A 16,323-nucleotide genomic window follows, 5' to 3' on the forward strand; every position below is an offset into this window, starting at 1 on the left:
TGTGTATCAGTGATGGTTTGTGGAATTCAGATAGTTCATACCTCTTCTGACTAAATTAAGACAAATGGAAGACTTAATACAGCACTGGAAAAAAAATGGTGACTGTATTTTTTTGTTTATTCCATATGAATGTGAACTAGTTTTGATTATCTTTTGTCACAAAGATAAAAAAAAAAACACACTTTCCAAACAATGGTCACACATCCCATAACTGAGGCTATATTAATTTTTAGCAAAGGTATTTGAGATTTGGGCTACCATTAGGTTGAGCTTGCTGAAGTCTATGGTGATCCTCCAGCATCATCCTATTTCTACAGGAGTCAGACTGGAGAATCGAAGCAGATATGATGAGAACCACTATTCTTACCTCTTCTAAATTATTGAGGGTGGCATTTGTATTTTCAAAGTCACCTTGGACAGTGCAAATATAAGGGCTGTGTGTAATGTCAGAGGGGTAATAGATTGGGGGAGTGGGGCTATCACTTTGTGAGGGGTATAAATGTCTAACTAGTACATTGTTTTGTACACCTGAAACTAATAAAAAAATGGCACCTGGGATGCAGTATTGTTTTTTAATTACTTTCTTGTGCAGGGAAGAGTAGTTTCTGAAGATTTCCCCTAGAATTTCCTACCATGATAATTCTTCCTGTGTAGAAGAAAGAAACACTGTGATTAAATGGCAACCAGCTCTCTCCACTGTCATATCTGTAAGCCAGCTCTTAGCTAGGACCCATTTATTACCTCCTCTCTGTCCACATATGTTCCAATATACCCCATTTTTAATAGGGAAGTGCCATTATGAAATGATGATGCTTTAGGTCTCCAGGTATTAGTGTAAACACAGACCCATTTCTAACGTCTCTGAATCCACCTGGGAATCTACTCCTCCCAAGTCCACAGTTACCAAAGGAAATACTCTAAGGTCTCCACTTAAGGACTAGGATATCTATCACGTGTATATTAACTATGGTTTTACATGGTCTTTTCTACTGGCCTCTACAGTCAATGGGTTCTAAGTCCAATAACTGGCTTAGCTCTAGAAACTGGGGAAAGGGTCATGACTTTTAAATGACCAACTGCTTTAAGCCCCTTGATTTTCCTCGCATGATTTCTGCTTGGCATATAAACGGTAACATTTCGGCTATCTGCCTGGGATTTCCCTGCAAAGGTTGTGTTTTGTTAACTGTATCTATAACCCTTGGCTGCCACTGGAACGTTGCCAGTCATCGTTATGGCTACAATCACTTCTCTTCCGGGGGTGAAGCACCACTGCCTGGTCTCTATTGGCTTGTTTCTAGTGAACAAGTTCTGTAACAGCCTCTCCTCATTTCAGTTCTAGGATGAGAAAGAGTGACTCTCTTACCACCGAATTGCTCAGGGTTTTGGTATTCCTGCGGAACATTATCATTTTGTGGGTCATGTGACTGCAAGTAATACATCCAATCCAGAATGGCTCTTCCTTGACCATTTATGAGGGAAATCTAGCATCTCATCTTTATTCAGTATGGGCTATCACTTTTCCATGGTTCTAGGAGGCATTATACCAGTTAGTGTGACCAACTGCTGAGGTCCATTCCAGGGAATTATATCATAAAATTTAGGATAACCCTCCCCAGGCCAATGCTATATCTAAACTCTTTTAATCAGCCATCTCCAAATCTAGTTTCATGCCAAACCTATAAAGGATAGCTATGGCTTTTAGTTTGTGGTATATTCCTAGTTTTCCCTTTTGAGGAGCAACACGTTCCCAAATGGCTTATGCAACTAATCACCCCTATTTAGGGCTACTGGTCTAGGCATGAGATGGGAGAGGATCCTAAGGTAGACAGTGATAGCTTTGTACTGCGTCAATTTACCAAGAAATCTCATGTTATCTTTTTTTTTAAAAAAAGATTATGTTCCTTTATTAGAGCAAGATTGCTGACCAGTATATAGTGATGTATGTACTACACAGAGACCTGTGCAGAAATTACTCATTATATATCTAGACAGATTTTTGTTTATTGCTTATTGATGGAATAGTTTCATTTATAAAGTTTTACACATTGAAGAGCTTTGAATTTGACCAGATTGTCCACTAAGTCACTTGTGAAAAAGTTAAGTGGCACTTAATTTTAGCTACTGTATTTTACAGCATGAAAAAGCTTACACATTTAGGTAGCTTCTCAAAATGTTATTCTATGCACGATGACTTGTGGCAGAGAGCAGAGCCCATCATCTCCCCCAGATTCACAAAGATGGGTCTCATTTGAGAGCTGTATGCCAAATTGCTGATAGAGACAAACGTACTCCTAACTTGAGTTTCTTACCACCAATACAGACTTCTTACTCTGAATGTCTGTCTTCTCGGCTACATTTTATAATGCCAATGAAGACCTGCCAGCAATTGCCCCATGTGTTATTTGGCATTAGATGACCAGATCTGTCTGATGACGGTAGGAGCCATTATTATTGTTATTACATATAGATCAACAAAGGTCCATTTCTTAAAATGCCAATTTGAGATATAAATCAAGGATACAACATACATACTCAGAATTGAATTTTGAGCAATCTGGAATCCCAAGTGATATGAAAATTTTTAGAAACTGATGGTACAATGTGTCCATAATGTTTCCCAGCTATGGAGACATTGATACATTGATTCAAAGTCCTTTACTCAATCCACAGCAACCTAAGGTCATCCTGCAAAGTGTGTATCAAAAAATATAGAATTAGGGTGACAAAGTTTGACAATATGTTATACAAGTCAAACAGAGGAAGTCATGTTAAGCGTATTTTTTTTTAGGAAATGCATCAAATCCTTTGTGTACACAATTAGTTTTATTGTAACAAAGAGACTTGTATACTTTTAAAACTCAGTATCCTCTTTCCTTTCCAGCAAACCAAAAAGAAAATTTAAAAATAAACTGGAACAAAATTACAATAGAGGATGTCAATACTGAATACGGTTCTACAGGTTCAGTTGAGTCTCCCATTGAGTGGCAGGGCTCAAATCATCATTGGGAGAGAATTTTATTTTAAAAATATCATCTTAAACTGCAAGGATGTCAGTTAAACATCACAACTAAACATGCCAAAGACGCCATTGTCAAAATGCCCACTTGACCCACCCAAACATCTCAAACACACCCTTTGCTGTTCTTTTTAAACTCAATTTTTAAGGTTTTCTTTTTTTCTTTTGAACAAGAGAAAGTAAACAGATACATGTTGGTCAAAGCTAACTTTCCATATTCACATAGAGACATGGTGTAATCTCGGAGTCCAATATACAGAGAAAGGAGGAAAAGCACTGGACTTCTATACACTACTACACTACTCCTGCTTCCCACAGAGCTTTTGTTTTTGTTTTTTTCCCTCCCACAAAGCATGGTGGTGTTGATTTGTTGAAGTGTTTGTTGAGACAGGAAGGGATAAAAAAAGAATTTGGAGAAGAGGTAGAGATTTTTTTCCTACCCAATTCTGCTCAAAGTATTTATCCCCCAAATTAGTTGAGAACCATGAGACTTTGAAAACACAGCAACTGAGCATAAGACGCGAAAAGAAAACACTGCAATTTGCTCCCTGGGTCTGAAGGTAATTTTAAAAGGAAGGTAGGAAACCATCAGTGCCCCATTAGTAATTTCCTTCATGTTGCCCTCCCCCGCCCCCATCATCATCTTCATCTTACTTCCATCGCCACCGCGTCTTCATCAGTAACTTCCAGTCCCTCTTCCTTATGATCATATCTTCTCCTTCCCCTTCGTCATCCACGCCAGGAACGAGGTGGTACTGTAATAGATGTGGCCAGGGATCGTCTTTGATGACTTCTAACTCATCTGCACCTGCATCAGAACTGTCACGAAACCAGGTAAAGAAGCTCTCTGGTCCCTCTTGCTGTCTTTTCCTGCTGGTTTTATTCTGTGTTGGACTTGAACGTGTCATCATATCCCAGATTCCCATTTGGTTTCAGTGGACTTTGAAGATGGGTCACTGCTCTCACTCAGAAGAAATTCTTAAGGAAAGAACTTTATTTATGAAGTAAGACTTTTCATCAAGATGAAAAAAAAATCTGTTCTGTAACTTCATTTAGTGTCTTCAAATTCTGTCACTTCAGCTCTTGTCGCATAATGCAGTGCCTCCTCCCCCAGCAGTGCAGACACTTGTGGATGGCTGACGAAGTTATACCAAAATTTGGGACTTGGGTGATTAATTCTGACCTCTTAAAAACAAAAACAAAAGCAAAACGGTTGGCAGAGTTTGTTATGTTGTTCTTCTACTTTCAAAATCTCCTAACTGGTTTGTTCGTTAGTCTATTTTATTTTGTACTTCATCAGTATGTTCAATGCCTCTTTCTGAGGTCTAGTAGGCCCCTTTATGGTTGGACTTGAGCTCCCATGTACTGACTTGGTCCTCAGGTGCTGCTGCTCACCAACAGGTGCGGGATGTAGGGAGGAGTGGACAGAGGATGCAAGGGCAAAGGGGCGGCGAAGCTTCCCGTCATGCCCCGCGAGCACTCACTCCCTGACCCTCCCTGTTCCAGGCTTACCTGCAGAGCTCACCACCTGCAAACACCCAAGGGGTGGGGCCGGATGCTGCGAATTAAGGGGAGGCAGGTGTAGGCCGTTGGGCTCCCTCCCTCCAGCTCTGCGCTCAAACTGGCTCTTCCAGAACCCAATGTATCCTCCTTCACCACCTTTTCAAGGAGAGGGGTCTGACCTTATCCTAAAGTAGGTATTATTTTTCTTAATCGTGTGTCAGTTTCTTTTCTTTTTATTGGGATAAGAAAATTTAAGAGGTCTGTCCTCTTCACAAATTTCTAAGTGTACAATGCAGTATTGTTAACTGTAGGCCTAAAGTTAGACAGCAGATCACTAGAACTTACTCATTTTGTGTAACTGAAACTTTATTCCCTTTGAACAGCAGCTCCCCATATCCCCTTCCCTCCAGCCCATAGAAACACCATTCTTCACTGATTCTGAATCTGACTTGCAATAAGTCATGTAAGTGGAATTATGCAGTATTTCTTCCTCTGTGACTGGCTTGTTTCACTTAGCCTAATGGCCTCCAGCATTGCAAATTCAGGATTTCTTTCTTATTTAAGGCTGAATAATGGCACGTAAATACCATATTATATTTATCCATTCACCCACCAATGGTGTCAAGTGTTCAGACATCAGCAGAAGTCAACCAATGAATCAATGAAGTAGTAATTAGTAAAAGCTTGGTAACACACCAAAAGAGACAGTTTGCAAACTGAGAACACTCTAACCAAAACATGGAGCTCAGGGATGTACTGTTGTACAGTGGCTTATATAGTGAGAAGGCAGTGACTGTTTATTCTTCACAGTGATTGGTGATAATATTAGAATTTTCTTAAATGACAGGGAGTTGGTTAGTGGTTACCTCATCAAACTGAGTAACCAGTTTAAGTTTTGCTTATGATTTATAGAGTCATAACCAAAAATAACCCAGGTCAAGTTAGTCTTACAAAATGATCTAAATTAAAATTTTGTTTGTATGACTAAACTGGTTTTGTCTGCTCAGTGAAATTTCAGTTTCTCTGTTTTATTTTAACAGTGGATATTTAAGCTGTTTCCATGTTTTGGCTATTATGAATAATGTTGCAAGGACCATGGGAGTGCAGATATTCCTTCGAGGTCCTAATTTCAGTTCTTTTGGATACATACCCAGAAGAAGAATTGCTGGATTATGTGATTGTGCTATTTTTAATTTTGTGAGGATCCATCATAGTGTTTCCCATAGCGACCACCATTTTATATTCAACCAACCAACAGAGTACAGGGTTATAATTTCTCCATATCCTTGCTTACACTTATCTTTTGGTATTCTTTTTTTTTTTTTTTAACAGTAGCAGTCCTATCAGTTGTTAGATGACGTTTCATTATGATGTTGATTTGTATTTCTCTGATTACTGAGATTGAGGTTTTTTTCATATACCTGTTGGCCATTTGTATGTGGAGAAAAGTCCTTCGCTCATCATTTAATTGGAGTATTTAGATTCTATTTGTTTTTCTGTTGTTGTTTTTTGTTGGTGTTTTTTAAATTGTTGTTGTTAATGTTGTTAATGTTAATGAAGGACTTTCTTATATATTTTGGACATTAGCCCCCTTTTAGTTATATTTTATGTATATGGTTTGCAAATAATTTTTTCCTGTTTCATAGGTTGTCCTTTCACTCGGTTGATTATTTCTTTTCCTTTTCTGTGAAGAATTATTTTTAGTTTGACATAGTCCCAATTGTCTATTTTGTCTTCTATTTTCTGTTGTTTGGTATTATATCCAAAAAATTATTACCAACACCCTAAGTCATGAGGTTCTACCCCTGTGTTTTCACTTAGAAGCTTTATACAGTTATTTCAATGACAGACCACGTATAGGATAGTGGTCCTCTAAAATGATGAGGGAACTGAAAAATTCCTATCTCCTAGTGAACGCATAGCCACTGTGGCATTGTAACACAACAAATTACATGTTTGTGGTGATGCTAGTGTAAAACCTGCACTGCTAGTCATATAAGGATATAAAGAAAACATTTTTGTACAGCTATACAATATGTTTCTGTTTTAAACTATTTGTTATTACAAGAGTTGAAAGTTAAAAAATTAAAAAGTTTCTAAAGTAAAAGTCATTGTTAGCTAAGGTTAATTTATTACTGAAGAAAGAAAAATATATTTTTTATAAATTTAGTGTATCCCACATGTACAGAGAACATCTACAGTCGTGTATGGTCATGTCCTAGGCCTTCACATTCACTTACCACTCACTCACTGACTCACCCAGAGCAACTCCCAGTCATGCAAGCTCCATTCATGTAAACTTCCCATATTAGTGTGCTGTGTTTTATCTTTTATACTATATTTTTACTACATGTTTTCTATGTTTAGATATTTTTATATGCACAAATACCATGGTGTTACAACTGCCTACAGTGTTCAGTACAGTAGCATGATATACAGATTTGCAGCCTAGCTATACCAGATAGCCTAAGTGTGCATGCAGTAGGCTACACCATCTAGGTTTGTATAGGTGTACTCTATTTTCATATGATAAGTAATTGCCTAACAACACATTTCTCAGAATGTATCCCCGTCATTAAGTGATTCTTGACTGTAAGTTTTATGTTTAAGTCTTTAATCCATTTTAAGTTGATGTTTGTGTGTTTTTGAAAGGTTAGGCATTCATTTCATTCTTTTGCATATGGCAGTGCAATGGAGATCCAATTTTTTCAATACCATTTATTGAAGAGACTATCCTTTCTTTATTGCGGAAATTTGGCACCTGGATCCAAGAACAGTTTATGGTATATGCTTGTGGTTGTTTCTGGGCCAATATATGAATTTGGGATAGTCTCCCATTTATAATGTGTCTTCTTTAATTTTATTCAACCACATTTTATAATTTCATAGTACAAATCTTTTATCTCCTTAGTTATTTTTATACTGAAGTATTTTATTCTTTTTGATACTACCTTAAATGGATTTCTTTTTCTTAACTTGGTTTACATATAGTTTGTTTTAGTACCTAGAAATATAACTGATGTTACATTTGTATGTAGCTATTGTATACTACAACTTTACTGAATTTATTCATTTTAACCTTTTTTTTTTTTTTTTTTTTTTTTTTTTTTGGTGGAGTCTCTAGGGTTTCTACATGTAAAATCATGTCTTCTGCAAATGGAAATCATTTTACTTCTTCCTTTTCAAATTAGGTTTTATTTATTTATTTATTTATTTATTTATTTATTTATTTATTTTCTTGCTCAATTGCTCTAGCTAGGAATTTCAGTAACATGTTTAATATTTTAGAGGAAAAGCTTTCATATTTTCAATATTGAGTTTGATGTTAGCTCTGGGTTTTCTTATATGGTCTTTATTATTTTGTTGTAATTTTCATCTATTTCTATTTCGCTGAGAGATTTCATCATGAAGGGGTGTTGAATTTTGTCAGTTGCTTCTTTTGCATTTATTGAGATGATCATGTGATTTTTTTAATCCTTCATTTTGTTATTGTGGTGTATCACATTTATTAATTTGCAAGTATTGAACCATCCTTACATTTCTGGGATAAATTGTATTTGGTCATTTCGTATTATCCTTATAAAGTGTTAGTGGATTTGGCTTAATAATATTTTGTTGACGATTTCTGCCTCTCTGCTTATCAGAGATATTGGTCTGTTGTTTTTCTGGTAGTGTGTTTGTCAGGCTTTGATATCAGGATAAATCTAGCCTCATAAAATGAGATTAATCATGTTCTCGTCAATATTTTGGCACAATTTGAAAAGGATTAGCACTTATTCTTTTAAGTGTTTGGCAGAATTCAGCATTGAGGCTTTTCTTTGTTGTGAGATTTCATTTTTGATTACTGATTTAATCTCCTTAGTGACTATTGACCTGTACAGGTTTTACATTTCTTCGTAAGTCAACCTTGGGAGGTTGTGTCTTTATAGGAATTTATACATTTTTCCATAAGTTATCCAACTTGTTGGCCTACAGTTATTCATAGTAATCTCCTATAATCCTGTGTTTTTTCTTTATTAATTTCAGTGGCAACAGTTGTAATGTCACATCTTTTATTTCTGATATTTGTCTTCACTTTTTTCTTGGTTAGTTTAGTTAAAGGTTTGCCAATATCACTTTTTTTTTTTTTTTTTTTAATATCAACTTAGCTTGTTTTTTTTTTTTTTCTATTGTTTTACTATTTGCTATTTGGTTTTCATGTGCTCCAATCTCCATTATTTCCTTCCTTCTGTTAACTTAGGGCTTTAGTTTGTTCTTTTTTCCTAGTTCTTTGAGATGTAAAGTTAAGTTGTTTAAGACATTTTTTTTCCTTTTTAATGTGAGCATTTATCACTATAAACTTCTCTCTTGTTTCTGCCTTTACTCCATCCCATGAGTTTTGGTATGCAGTGTTTTGTTTTCATTCCTAATTTCTATGTGATTTCTTTTTTGACTCCTTTAGTTGTTCAGCAGTATGTGGTTTTATTTTCTCATGTTTGTGAATTTTTAAGGTTCCCTTCTGTTGAATTCTAGCTTCTTTCTATGGTGCTTAAAAAAGATTCTTGCTATAGTTTCAATCTTCTTAAATTTGTTAAGACTTTTTTTTTAACTCAACGTGATTTGTATCAAAGAATGTTCTGTGTGTGATTGAAAAGAATGTGTGTCCCCCTGCCAATGGGTGGAATGTTCTGAATATGTCTAGTTAAGTCCATTTTGTCTATAATATTGTTCAAGTCTACTATTTCCTTATTGATTTTTTTGTCTGGATATTCTATGCATTATTGAACGTAGAATATTAAAGTCACTCTTAGTGTGTTGTTGTTAGTTTCTCTCTTTAGTTTTGGCAATATCTGATTTACATATTTAGGTGTTCTGATGTTGGGTGCACATATATTTATATCTGTTATATATTCCTGGTAAATTGACTTTTTATCATTATATAATGATAAAAAGTTTTTGACCTAAAGTAATATTTTGCTGATGAAATATAGCCAACACTGTTCTCATTTGTTTACAGTATTGGTGGAATTGTTTTTAAGTGTTGAATTTAGTATATCTCAGCGCTTTTTTTTTTAATTGTCAGACTAAGGCAGAAATCATCACAAAGAAAAATAGATATTAAGTAGATGAGACAATGTGATAAATTAAGAATTAGAGAATTCTCAAGTTGAGTGAGGGTAGGCAAAATCATCACAATGAAAGAAATCACAGGTACCATGCAAGAAAGAATTGTTTATTAGTTATAGAAGAATGGATAAAAAAAGCTCAATGGGGAAATACATTAAAATTTTATTATCATTTTGATTAAAAAGCAATCTATTTATCATTTCTTTGGCAATTTACCATGACATTTAATTTAGTATAGGTGATTAAAAAATAATGCCACTATGGAAAATGACAGCTACTTTGTTGCCCATGTTGTCAGAATCCAAAAAACTCTGTTGTGAAATATTATGTAGTAACCCCTTGGAGAATTCTGTCTTCATATGGCTTATTTATGTTTGTGCATGCCTTGGGTTATAAATGTTCAATACACATTCATGCACTGAATAAATGCATTATCATCAAAAAGAAAAGCTGTTCTCACTGACAGATAGAGTTAATTGCTTATTGTTATTGGTTTTAACTAGACATTATGGAAAACTTTTATAATAGCCCATTTGATAATTTAGTAAACGTATTTGCATACATTTCTGTGCCCCATTACTATACCAATACTATACTGTATTTTCATAGAGGGAAAGACCTGAATTTTATTATCATTGTTTTCTTATAGTCAGAATATTACTAAATCAATTAGTAATTATTAAATGAGTGAAAAAAGTGAATGAAATTTTAGCTGTGACAAAGACAGTGCCTTTTGTAGTATCCTTCAACTTTCTAATAAAGCATGATTTCTTAAATGGATTTAAAACCCATTTAAACCACGTTAAACCCATTAAAACCACAGGAGTGAAAAATCACTTAGCCTGGGTAAGAAAAACATAAAACTACAGTCCAAAGTAGAAGGAAGCTGAATATTAATTTCACAGATACAATGTTAGTTGTCAGATAGACTATGGTAGTATTAAAGTGGATAAAACAGAGCATTTTCCTTAGGATTCTCTAAAATATGTACACTTTTCTAATTTCTTCTCCCTGTTCCATACACTAACCTAGAGCAACATATTTTTTTGGCTGAATTGATATTTATATTCTTGAATAATTTACAAGACACAGAGATGGACTATACACATTTTAAGATATTTCTGCTTTGTATTTCCAAGAATGAAAGAGAAAAAGCAAATTATGGAAGTGGCAGAGAAACTAAAACTTTCCGACCATATTCAGATTCTCATATAAACTTCTAGTTTTAGGAAAGAGAAGTGAATTTTTATGTTAAAATTTGAAGAGTTGAAATAAAATAGTGATACTGCTATAATATCATTTAAATACACCAGATGCTTGTTTTGTTGGTTTTATTTAAATTTAATTATTCATGGACATTATCACTGGATACTTTTGCTTTGTATTCTATGATTTTTTTTTTTAATGAACTACAAAAATTCCTTAGAGATCTTGCAAATTTCCAAGAGTCAGCTTCTCTCTAGAGATCTTGCCTTATCACAGCATATCAACTGAAAGGACAGATATCTAATACATTAATACCACTACAAATGTACAGCCTGAACAATTCTTGCTATAGAGCAGTTTGTCAAAGAAATCGAGGAAGAATTTAAAGAACGGAAATAGGATATCTTTTGGCCATATCACTCAATTCATTCAAATATTTAAAAGGTATATATTTAACAATAAGTGTGACACAGGATGTATACTTTTGCATTTGCAAATGGCTAGGCACCTTAAGATGTTTTTTTCACATTGAAGCTATTCCCTATCAGAAGCATTTTAGGATTTATACATGAAATATTGCAATCTTGATGATTTAGTTAATATTTACTTTTCAAAAGATATAATTTAAATTCACTCTCTATATATCTGCTGGCCATTAATAAGTATATGCAGAATATAAAATTAGGAAATCAAGTAGTTCCTATTGCCTTACATACATTTTAAGTTTTTCAAGTTAATGGTAAAGTTTCTGATTTATATAGCAGTGTTTTCTTTTATCTTTTTAAATATATGTATGGATTATAAAACTAATATGTATATAATTGAAATATTTGCAAGATAATTGTTATAGATGTAAAAATAATGTTTTGCATGATTAACTTGTATTTCATCGAATAGATATTTTACAATTTCATAATTATTTTCCTACTGATGGAGAATCAGATTGATTCCACATTAACTTTAAAATATTTTATTACTGGATCCTGGGAAGATGGTGGAGTAAGAAGCACCAGGAATTCAAGTCCCCACCTAGATAACAATCACACTGTCAGATTCCATCTGGTGTAAATATTTTGGAATTCTGGAGTCTATTGACAGCTTGCCACTCCCAGGGGAAGGCTCAGACAGTAAACTGTGGTAAATTTTGGTCAATTTCAGCTTTAGCTTAGCAGTGGCCACCCCAGAACACATCCTTTAGTCCTGTGTCAGGCAGCTGTGTATGTGTTCCTGGAGCAGCTTGCTCAAGGTTGTGGTAGCCAGTGTAGGAAGTAAGGATGCTTTTCTCTAAGTATTGGGGATCAGTGCTCTGATTGCAGAATGGCATCTGTGATCTCAGAGGTGTAGATGAAGAGGTGGGGCAGTTGTAGCTGCACCTCCCCTTCTTGTTGCACACCCGTCTTGCTCCAGCTGAAGTAGCACTCAGGGTACTTGAAAGGCCAGAACATTTTTTCCCCTTTATTTGTCTCTTCTCTTCCCTTTTTTGGGAGCCAGACATTAAAGACTAGGATATTTGAAATCAACTTCATAAGGGAAGATATTGGAAAGTCAACATGCATGCCCAGGAAAAGGTTCAGGTTCTGAAAAGACCTGAAAGGATTACAGGTCTTGACATTAGGCTGATCTTCAGGACAGCCTACTTCAATAAAAACAAAACAAAATCCCTGGGGAAGGATGTTAATCTTATTTCTAGAGGTATCATGTTATTAGATTTAACTGTCTAGTTTTTAATAATGAAAAATAAAAATCATAAGGCATGTAAAGAAACAGGAAAGGAAAAAAATAAATCAAGAGAAACTGTACCTGAGAAAGACCTAATGGCAGAATTACTAGACAGATTTTAAAACAACTGTCTTAAAGAACTGATAGGCAATCTGGGGAATGTCAAGAAAACAATGCATGAAGAAATTGGAGATATCAATAAAGGAATAGAAAAAAATAAACCAAAAAGAAATTCTGGAGCTTAAATGTATAATAACTGAAATGAAAAATTCACTAGAGGGATTCGCAGGCTGATATGAGCAGGCAGAAGAAAGAATCAGGGAATGTAAAGATGGGAAAATTGAAATTATTGATTGTAAGAAACAAAAGAAAGATGGAGAAAAATGAACAGTTTAATGGACCTGTAGGATAGTAAGATACCCTCAAATGTCAAGTGGATCTATATACATTTGTATATATAAATTCAAGTAGGATGAACTCAAAGAGACACATACCAAGACACATTCTGATTAAAGTTTTGAAAGCCTAAGATGAAGAGCCCGTCTTGAAAGCACCAAGAAAGAAGTGACTCATAACATACAAGGGATCCTTAAGAGTATCAGAACATTTCTCGTTAGAAACTTGAGAAGGTAGAACATAGTGGGCTGATATATTTAGAGTGTTAAAGGAAAAAAAGATCTGTCAATCAAGAATTCTATGTCCATGTCTTGGCTATTGTGAATAGCACTGCAATAAACAGGGGTGCATATATATTTTTTTAATTAGTGTCTTGGGTTTCTCTGGGTAGATACCTAAGAGTGGAATTGTTGTACATCTGAAACTGAAGTTGAATATTATTATATGTCAACTATAATTTAATACATATATAGTCACAGGATATGGAGCACAGCATAGGGAATAGAGTCAATATAATTGTAATAGATAATATAGAATGTCAGAGGGGCAATACATTGGGGGAGGGGGTTATCACTTTGTGAGAGGTGCAATGTCTGTTACATAGTTTTTTACACCTGAAAATAATAATAATAATAATAATAATAATAATAATAAAAAGAGTCCTATATCCAGAAAAATTATTCCTCAAAAGTGAGGGAGAAATGAAGACATTTCCAGATAAACAAAAGTGGAGTCTACTAGATGTGCACTGCAGAAATGCTGAAGGGAGTCCTGAAGGGTTAAAAGAAAGAACACTATGTAGAACTCAAATCAAAAGATGCTCCACATTGTTAATTATTAGGGAAATTAAAATGAAAACTATACATGACTTACGGCAAAATGTCAATGACTGTTAACATTTTTTGCGGGAAACGAGTAAACTCGTCATATCGCCTCTAGTTGGAACTGGCAAAAATTTTGCAAAGTAAATAAATAGAGACCTCTTTTTAAACTAAAACACTGAAAGTTTCATAGAAAAATATCAAATAGATCGAAATATATGAATATTTTACGGAAAGTCTAATTTTGGCGAGAAAATGTCAAAAAAACCCCGCATTACGACGCGATTTGGCGGGAAAATGCCCGCTTACAAAGTGTTAAATCTAGGTGATTTGTACAGGAGTTCATTGTACTATGCTATTTTTTGTTATGTTTAAATATTTTGATAAGAAAAAAATAAAAATATTCCATATTGTAGAGCTCATATACTCCATGACTTTGCCCTTTTTTATATAATTTGTTCACAGAAGCAACATGCTGTGTTTCCCTGACAATAAGACCTAGCCAGACAACAGCTCTAATGCATCTATTGGAACAAAAATTAATATAAGATCCGGTATTATATTTTACATTGTGTTGTGTTGTGTTGTGTTGTATTGTATTGTATTGCATTGTACACCTGGTCTTATAGTAAAATAAGACCGGGTCTTATATTAATTTTTGCTCCAAAAGACGCATTAGAGCTGATTGTCCTGTTAGGTCTTATTTTTGGGAAAACAATGATATACAGAAATAAAAATAGAAGTAAATAGTATTGTCCTATATCATTTACAGGCAACTCTTATCAGTAGTTTTGTGTATATCTTCATCATTTTTTCTACACTTATTTTTTTCATTTGGTTATGAACAAGTCAAAACAATTTTTTTGTGCGTGTGATTAAACTCTTTGTAAATATCATTAAAATGCTGCATTAAACTTTGTTGTACATATTCTCTGGTGTATGGGTAGAGATTCCCAGGAATGGGATTGCTGGCTCAAAGAGTATGCATATTTGTAATTGTAATTAATCCTGCCAGCTATAGTCCTAAAAACATTATAATGTTACACATATTTGTTGTTGATTTTTAAGGATGAAAATATTTGTCCCACTCCTGATGTAGCTTTTTGGCTGAAGAGAGATGAAAGGCTATAAACACTTTCTGCCTCTTTTGCTCAGTCACCCCAAGGGGAGAAGGAATGACATATCTTATTCATGTGAAGGGATAAAAAGACTGCACATTTATATCTGGGTCCCTTTTTCCTTCCTTTCTTTTTGAAGCTGGCGTGCCAGACACAGACATGTATTTCTGTTCTGCCATAGTGTAAAAGGCTTCCTTCCTACCATGAGGGAAGTCTGCGATTGCAGGAAAGATTGTCAGTAATCAAAACCGTATTTTCAAAGAGCAGTTTTTATATTTAATGCAGATTATTTCTGATCACTGTGTATCTACTGCCTTCTAAATTGTCACAGTTCCCTCAGAACTGCTCAGACTTTACCATAGCAGGGGAATTGGCTTCAAGTAGCACGACCATTGAACCGGACACCAATGAAATGAGGTTTTCAAATTGTGGGACAACTTCAGTCTTTTCCACAGGGTAGTGGCTATTTTTGTGTAAATAGGGCTACAGGTGCTGGCCCTGAGTACCAACCTGTGGGCCTCGTGGAATAGTCTAACCATAAGGATAGGTATGAGGAACACAGAACCTTTGCCTCTAGGCTTGAGCACAGATGAATTGTGTGTGTGTGTGCGCGCACGCGCGCGCGTGCGTGTGTCTGTGTGCAATTATTTAAAATGACACGGCAGATTGATTTTGTTGAGGGGGAGAACAGGTCTATGAATTTTAATATGCATGTACATTTGTATAACCACATCACCATTGGGATACAGAACACTTCACCATCCCGTAAAACTCTGTTGCACTCTCCCTGGAATTTATACTCGCCTTCCACCCCTAAGCCATCCGCTGATCTATTCACCATCACCACACTCATGCCCCTTAAGAAGGTCATATGTAACTATAGTGTGTATAACTTTGTAGATAAGCTTCTTTCACCTACCATAACACCACTGAGATTCATCAACACATTGTGTCAACAATTTGTTCCTTTTGTTGCTGTGTACTGTTCCATTGTATGCACAGAAGTTTGTTTACCCATTCTCACATTTAAAGACACCTACATTTTTTGTTTGTTTCTGGTAATTATGAATATACAGATTTTTGCGTGAACATGAGTTTTCATTTCTTTGGGTTAAACATCCAAGAGAGACATTGCTGAGTCATATGGTAATGCTATGATTAATTTTAGAAGAAACTGTCAGTTTTTTCCCAAAGTGCTTGTATCAGTTTGCATTCCCACCAGTAAAATATGACAAGCTCCAGTTTCTCTGCAACTTCATCAGCACATGATATTGTATGTATTTTTAAAACTTATTTTAGGTATTGTGTTCAGTATATAGTGATTTAATTTGGATTTCTCTAAGAGAAATGGTGAGCATTTTTTCATGTGTTTCTTTGAAATTTATTTTCTATGCACTTGATATTTAAATCTCTTATTTTGTCATCCAAATAATCATTT

General features: G+C 34.9%; 1 pseudogene; it reads right to left on the reverse strand.

Moving 5' to 3' along the window:
- Positions 1–3,661: 3,661 nt before the first annotated feature.
- LOC109436384 (protein SET) lies at positions 3,662–15,738 on the reverse strand (annotated as a pseudogene).
- Between the last annotated feature and the right edge of the window lie 585 nt (positions 15,739–16,323).

This window comes from Rhinolophus sinicus, linkage group LG04, assembly GCF_036562045.2.
Source record: "Rhinolophus sinicus isolate RSC01 linkage group LG04, ASM3656204v1, whole genome shotgun sequence".
Taxonomy (NCBI): Eukaryota; Metazoa; Chordata; class Mammalia; order Chiroptera; family Rhinolophidae; genus Rhinolophus; species Rhinolophus sinicus.